The sequence below is a fragment of the Cetorhinus maximus genome, chromosome 1 (genome assembly GCF_964194155.1).
Source record: "Cetorhinus maximus chromosome 1, sCetMax3.hap1.1, whole genome shotgun sequence".
NCBI lineage: Eukaryota > Metazoa > Chordata > Chondrichthyes > Lamniformes > Cetorhinidae > Cetorhinus > Cetorhinus maximus.
In genome coordinates, this window is record NC_135879.1 from 202,153,382 (window position 1) to 202,161,410 (window position 8,029).

The following is an 8,029-nucleotide window of genomic DNA, read 5'->3' on the forward strand; positions in this document are numbered from 1 at the left end:
TTGTAGGTGAACTCAAAGCTCTGTGAGGACTCTACCAACCATCACCCTGAGATGGACCCACGTGTGAACAGCACTGACCTTGCCCTTTAGGCCCCCATGCAAGCTGCATTCTTCTCCTCCCCTCCCTTGTGCCCCAGAGTTCAACTAAGGAGACTGCTGACCTCGGACACAACTACACAAAGCTGCATGTTGCACAACACCTTTAAACAAACATGAACCAGATGCCACAAAACTCCCATGCATCAGTGACTTAATTTTGAAGGATGTAATTACAGCTTTTAATGTAAGTATTCATGGCATGCAGATGTATTACAAGTAGGAACCTGTCCCGGGCCAGGGTGAAGCCTGACCCGCCGCTGTCAGCTCACTGACTTGACCTCTGCATCTCAACCTGCTGCTGGGAAACCAAAATCTCGGCTGCTGCCTAATTTAAGTCATGCCACCCACCACATTTCCTGCCTTTACAGACCCCATAAAATATGTCCCAATACTCGAAGGGTTGAAGTCATTGAAAGTTGATACGTCACCAGGGCCAGATGGATTGTTTCTGAGGCTGCTGAAAGAAGTCAGGGAGGAGGTAGCAGATGCTCTGAGGATGATTTTCCAATCTTCACCAAATACAGGGAAGGTACCAAAGGATTGGAGAAATGCAAACATAGTTCCATTGATTAAAAAGGGATCAAAGGAAATGCCAAACAATTATAGGCCAGTTAGTCTTACATCGGTGGTGAGCAAATTAGCAGAATCAATCCTGAGAGATAGGATTAACTGTCATGTGAAAAGGCATGGACCAGTCAGGGATGGCCAGCATGGATTTGTTAAAGGAAGGTCTTGCCTCACAAATTTGATTGAATTCTTTGAGGAAGTGACAAGAAGTGTTGATGAAGGCAGTGCTGTGGATGTTGCATACATGGATTTTAGCAAGGCATTTGACAAGGTCCCACATGGCAGATTGGTCAGGAAAGTAAAAGTCCGTGGGATTCAGGGTAATGTGGCAAACTGGATAAAAGGTTGGCTTTGTTACAGGAAACAAAGTGTAATGGTCGATGGATGCCCTTGCGAATGGAAAGTTGTCTCAAGTGGTGTTCCACAGGGCTCGGTGTTGGGACCCTTGCTGTTTGTGTTATATATTAACGATTTGGATGTGAATGTGGGGGGCACGATTGGGAAATTTGCAGATGACACAAAGATTGGCCGAGTAGAGGATAGCCATAATCTCCAAAACGATATAGATGGGTGGGTGGAGTGGGCGGTAAAGTGGCAGATGGATTCTAACATAGAGAAGTGTGAGGTCATACATTTAGGGAGGTCAAACAGTTACAGGGATTACAAAATAAATGGGAATATACTAAGAGGGGTAGATGAAGTGAGAGATCTTGGCGTACAAGTACACAAGTCCCTGAAGGCAGCAGTTCAAGTAGACAAGGTTGTAAAGAAGGCATATGGAATGCTCTCCTTCATTGGCAGAGGTATAGAATATAAAAGTAAGGATATAATGTTGTAATTGTATAAAACGCTGATGAAGCCACAACTGGAGTATTGTGTGCAGTTCTGGTCACCACATTACAGGGAGGACGTAATAGCTCTGGAGAGAGTGCGGAGGAGGTTTACAAGAATGTTGCCAGGGTTAGAAAAGTGTAGCTACAGGAGAGATTGTGGATAGGTTGGGGTTATTTTCCTTAGAACAAAGAAGGCTGAGAGGTGACTTGATTGAGGTGTACAAAATTATGAGGGGAATAAATAGAGTGGACAGGATAAAATTGTTTCCCTTGGTGGAGAATTCTAGAACCAGGGGACATAGATTCAAGATAAGTGGCAGAAGGTGTAGGGGGGACATGAGGAAGAACTTTTTTAGGCAGAGAGTAGTGGGTGTCTGGAATTCACTGCCTGAGTTGGTGGTAGAGGCAGAAACTCTAAACTCTTTTAAAAAGTACCTGGATCTGCACCTTAAGTGCTGTAAGCTGCAGGGCTATGGGCTGGGTGCAGGAAGGTGGGATTAGAAAGGGCACCTGGGTGTCCTTGGGCTGGCATGGACAAGATGGGCTGAATGGCCTCCCTCCTGTGCTGTAACTTTTCTATGTCCCATGTGTCTCCTGTATGTTGCACTAAGACCTGCAGTGCATTGTTAGAAAACCTTGGGGTCTCTCATTCAGCTGTTCCTCAAAGTTTCACAGGTTCACTTTTCCAAAAAGACCTTTCGACTGCTTGCACCCAGAATGCATCTCTCCTTTAAAAGGTGCAGGCTGCCTTTGAGTAGCAGTAGACACTTGCAATATTGGACCCCCTTGCTCATTGCATGTATGCAGCCAATGAGCAGTGTGGATATGCTGGCTGAAGGTAGAAATTATTTAATACAACAGGGAGGATGAATTTAAAGCACTGCTTGCAGGGCAAGGAACAGATGGAGGTTAATGAGGTATCAGTATCCCCATGCCCAATCCCGTTGCAGTTTGAAGTGGCACAAAAAGGTCAAACCTTAAATTTAAGAACAATTAATTAAGAGTGGCTTGATCTCATGTCCATGTGATCTAATATTAAGGAATTGACTGGGTATCCATTTATATAGCACCTCATGCCTCAAACATTTTAAAGTGCTTCATCTGCTTACATTGAAGGGTTAACTACCAATTCAACAGTGCACAGCAGCCATTTTGTAAACAGTTTCTGACTATCATTTGTCTGGTCGGATTGCTTGGATCATTAGGTTTTGTACTACACAATGCACATATTTGGGATTGTACTTTGAGAGAAAACCTTGTATTTGAATATCCGTTCTAGTCTTGAGGTCAGTTGTGATGGCGGATAAGAAGAAATATAGTGGGGCCTGTGCAAATATTTCCCTTGTTTCCCTGAAGTGACTTCTGCCCCAAATTTCCATCCAGTTTAGTAAATGTAAGTAACCAAGACTTGAAATTCAGTAGGCCTCGAGCATGAAACTTGTGGTTGGAAAAGTCCTGTCCTCCTGGTGATGTGCACCAATCAGAAAGGGCCAGAAAAAACTTGGCAATGTTACTTTTAGGGGATGAGGATTGTTGTATCATAAAGTTTAGGCTGGCTTAAAGGACAAAGAACAAGAACAGATCTGGACTGAATAAACTGGAGTTTAAGGTTGGCAGGCAAACAGCTGAACAATGGACTAACTTCAAAGAGACAGTTCAGGTGCAATCAAGGTATATTCCTTCTAAAGGGAAGGTAGGGTAAACAAATCCAGTGCTCCCTGAATGACAGAAGAGACAGGAATTAAAGAAGAAAAAGTGTACTTCTGACAGATGTCAGGTAGAAACCAAACTGAATTTAGAAGGTTCAGAACGGAGGAGAAGAAGCAAAGACGGAATGTGAAAAGAGACTGGCTGCTAACATAAAAAGGAATTCCAAAGTTTTCTATAGGCATTTAATAGTAAAATGAAGAGTAGGGCCGATTAGAGACCAAAAAGGGAATTGATGCATGGAGGCAGAGGGCATATGCTGCGGTATTAAATTAATACTTTGCAGCTGTCTTTACCAAGGAAGAAGATGCTACCTAGACGATGGTGAAAGAGGAGGTAATTCAGATACTAGAAGGGTTTAAAACTGATAGAGGAGGTATTGGATAGACTATCTGTTCTTAGTTGCTAAGACAGTAGAACCAGATGAGATGCATCCAAAGCTACAGAGGCATGTAAGAGTGGAAATTGTGGAGGCACTGGATCCAATTTTTCATCCTTCTTTAGACTCTGGTGGTACCAGAGGATGGGAGAATTGCAAACGTACAGAGTGTAAAGATAAGCCCAGCAACTACAGGCCACTCAGTTTAAATTCAGTGATGGGGGAAACATCTAGAAACAATTATTTGGGACAAAGTTAAGTCACATGGACTAATGAAGTTTAATTAAGGAAAGCCAGCCTTGCTGGAGTATTTTGAAGTGGTAGCATGGATTGCAACGGTTCAAGAAGACAGCTCACCAACACCCTCTCAAGGGCAATTAGGGATGGGCAATAAATGCTGCTTCAACCAGTGACATTTTCATCCCATGAATGTATGAAATAACAGGGTTAATGGGGGCAATGTTGTGAGCAAAGTTATAGCTCATGGAAGAAAAGGACAGTAGCAACATGCACATCGACTGAATGACAGGAAACAGCAGTTAATGAATGTTTTTCAGGCTGGAGGAAGGTTTGTAGTGGAGTTTTCCAGGGGTCAGTGTTGGGACCCTTGCTTTTTCTGAGTTTATATTAATAAATTAGACCTTGGTGTATAGTGCACAATTTCAAAATTTGTGGATGATACAAAACTTGTCAACTGTGAAGAAGAACTTGAAAAGGATTTAGATAAGTTGGTGGAAAGGTAGCAGGTGAAATTCAATGCAGAGAAATGTGAAGTGATTGATTATGGTAGGAAGAACATGGAGATACAATATAAAATAAAGGGCACAACTCTAAAGTGGGTGCAGGAACAGAGGGATCTGGGTGTATATGTGCACAAGTTATTGCAGGTGGCAGGATTGGTTGAGACTGTGGTTAATAAAGCAAACAGTATCCTAGGCCTTATTATTAGGGGCATAGAGTACAAGAGCGAGGCGCTTATGTTGAACTTGTATAAGACACTAGTTTGGCTTCAGCTGGAATATTGTGTCCAGTTGTAGGCGCTGCACTTTGGGACACTGAAGGCATTGGAGAGAATGCAGAAAGATTAACAAGAATGGTCCTGGGAATGAGGAACTTGAATTACAAAGATGGATTGGAGAAGGTAGGACTGTTTTCTTTGGAGAAAAGAAGGCAGAGAGGAGATTTGATAGAGGTATTCAAAATCTTGATGGGTCTGGACAGAATAGACAGGGAGAAACTATTTCCACTCATGAAAGGATCGAGAATGAGAGGGCACGGAATTAAAGTAATTGGCAAAAGAAGCAAAGCGATATGAGAGAAACCTTTTTCATGCAGTGAGTGGTGAAGGCCTGAAAGTGTGATGGAGACAGTTTCAATTGAAACACTCAAAAAGGAATTAGACTATTATTTGAAAAGGAAGAATGTGCAGCGTTACATGGAGAAAGTGGAGAATGGCACTAAGTGAATTGATCATTCGAAGAGCCAGTGCAGACTGGGCTGAATGGCCTCCTACACTGTAACAATTCTGTGATTCTCTTACTTGCTTTAATATGACAATAGAAAAATAAAATGGCCTGTAGAAGTATGCTTTCCCAAACGTCCTGGTGTATCACCTAAGCAATAGAATGAAAGAGATTGATTGTGTGAACTATACCATTTTCATCAGGGAGAATTATACTATGCCCAAAATTAGACATTGAGGGCCAGACATGAAGTTTCTTGGAAATCATGGTTTTTGTTGTCCTCATTTCCTTCCAAAAACATGAAATATTTGGATGGTAATGTTTTAACCATCTGGCTATAAACCATGTTTTGAAGAAAATATCTTGTCATAGTGAAACATAATAAAATGGTTGTGCATAGTTGAGCTTTAAAGTTTCAAATAGTTTAATAAAGGCTTTCATTATGAAATCCCCACTACTGTCTCAGTTGTTATCTGCTTTTAAAAACATGCAACAGAAATGACTTGATGATTGTGTCCTCTAACAACAATTTAGAACCTCCAGAGAATGTGCAACAGAGTGCATAAGCAAATATAAAGGTTGGATGAATATGTTTGCAAAACATGATCTGCACATTTCAGTCTATGGGGAAAACAGCTGCCACTGTCTATAGTGCCAAAAATTGCTCAAGTGCCTCAAGTAGCTAGTCTTGAAGGAGTCAGTGAATTGAAATTATTCACCAAGAGAGTAGCTGTCCATCTCTAGCCTTTGTGCTTGTATGCTGCATTATATTAAAACTTCAATGACTGACATCTACAAACTTAAGTTGTGTTTTGCAGTTGTTCTTTATCTGAAGGTCCTGAACTATTGCAGATGAGCCTGCTAATCAGCTTCCCTCAAGGAGCTTCACCTTCCTACTGTTAGCAAATTCTATAATTGTTGTTTGGCAGTTCCTAAATGTTAGCCACTGTAGCTTAATGTGTCTTTTTGAAGATAAGTAGAATAGAGCTGATTAGAACTTGGAGTACTTTGACTCCTGACACAAAGCTTTCAAAATTCCATTTGGGCACACAGGATGGTCAGTACCAAATGTAAATGTAACCTACAGTGATTTCACTCAGTGTTGTCATTAATTTATCACTACATAAGGTAGAGGGGATTCTCTCATATACTTAATCCTGAAATGCACTAATCACAGACATGCATTTTATAATTTACATTGATGATGTGTTCGGCAAAGAACTTCCAAAGTTTTCTGAAATAAAAACAGGAAATGCTGGAAAAACTCAGCAAGTTCGGCAGCATCTGTCCCGCTATGTCATGAAGTCAGAAAGGAAGTGAATACCAGTTTGTCATTTAGACATGTCCAGTTGGAGGATGATGATTTCCCTCCCAACTGAAAAGTTTACAACATCAAAGTGGACTGCAAGTCACCATCATAAACTCTGCTTTGTGGTCTAAATTGATCTGATGTCAGAGCCTTTAGGATGTTGTCACTTATGCAGCCTTTATGTTCTCAGTCATCTTGTAAACTAGACTCAGCCCCATTTGGTTGAAACATGTACAGCAACTATTTCAGGTTATGTGTCTGGCAAAGGTAACTCTGGGGAAAGGTTTATTCTATGCTGTCACTTTAAAATAGCTGCAGATTTATCTTGCAAATGCACCTATTCCTATCACTTCCTCAACTGAAGTTTATTTGATTCTTTATAAAATTGAAATCATAAAATATAGCACCTGGAAAGCAATCTATATTGATGATGTCCAGGAATATTAATTTAATAAGGTATTAAGAAGGGAGCTCCAGCATTTATTTAGAAACCATCCTTAAATTCAAATATTTAAGAAAAAATGATTGATCAATCTCTTGCTAGCAGTTGTTTTGTGAAAGGGGAGGGAGGGAGTAGTTGATTTGTTGTAACTCCAGTTACTCAAAACATTAATGGATGGATTTTTGGAAAAGCAATTACAAGCTGATCATAGAAGCATGGAGCTTGCTCAGAGCAGCTTTATTAGTGACGATTGTGACCTACAACTTTTGCTCTCCCTTTAATATTCTCTATTCAAATTCATAGCAAAATATGGCTCTAATAGGCAGGTCTAAATCTCCGATGATCAAAAATAAAACTTAGACCTTTATGTGAAAGTGAGTAGTGCATCTTCTCATCATACATTTGTATCCTTTTTGAAAAGTGTTTATACGCACATCATTCAGGCTAAAATTACCAACAAATTTACCTGTATAGAAGCAAACAACTACATAGAAGATAATTTGTTATATAATTCTAATTCTTGACTTGCAGCTTGTCTAATCTATTTTGGTAAAGATCTAAAATCTGCAGTATCTTCAACATCACACTCTGCGGACCAGCAAGCAATCACTGACAGTAATTTCTTGATCTCCGTGCCTAACTGCTGTCATGTATATGCCAGGATTTGTTGTCAGTTTCACAATTGTAATGACAACAAGTGCTGACAGTTTTACGATCATTTCAACTACAAATACATTTGCCTATCTAATATTTCAGTTGGAAGGTGATAAATTAATTTTATCATACAAAGGACAACATTGGTGTGAATTATGTGGAAAAAATATATATGTCCAAAACACAGAAGCTAATGTTCTGGTGGAAGAGAACTTACAAAATGGTTTGTTGCTGAATACTGGTCCCTTTCATTTGATGACCAGCTAACTCTATCAATATTTGAAGAAATGTATGGAACAATTCAGGGTTGCAAATGAACATAATCCTTCCCTCCATCTTAAGGTCAGAAGTGAGGATGTTTGCTGATGATTGCATGATGTTCAGCATCATTCGCGACTCCTCAGATACAGAAGCGGTCTGTGCTCATATGCAGCAAGACCAGGACATAATTCCAGCTTGGGCTGACAAATGGCAAGTAACTTTTGTGCCATACAAATTCTGGGCACTGACCATCTCCAACAAGAGAGAATCAAATCACCTCCCCCTGACATTCAATGGCATTACCATTAATAATAC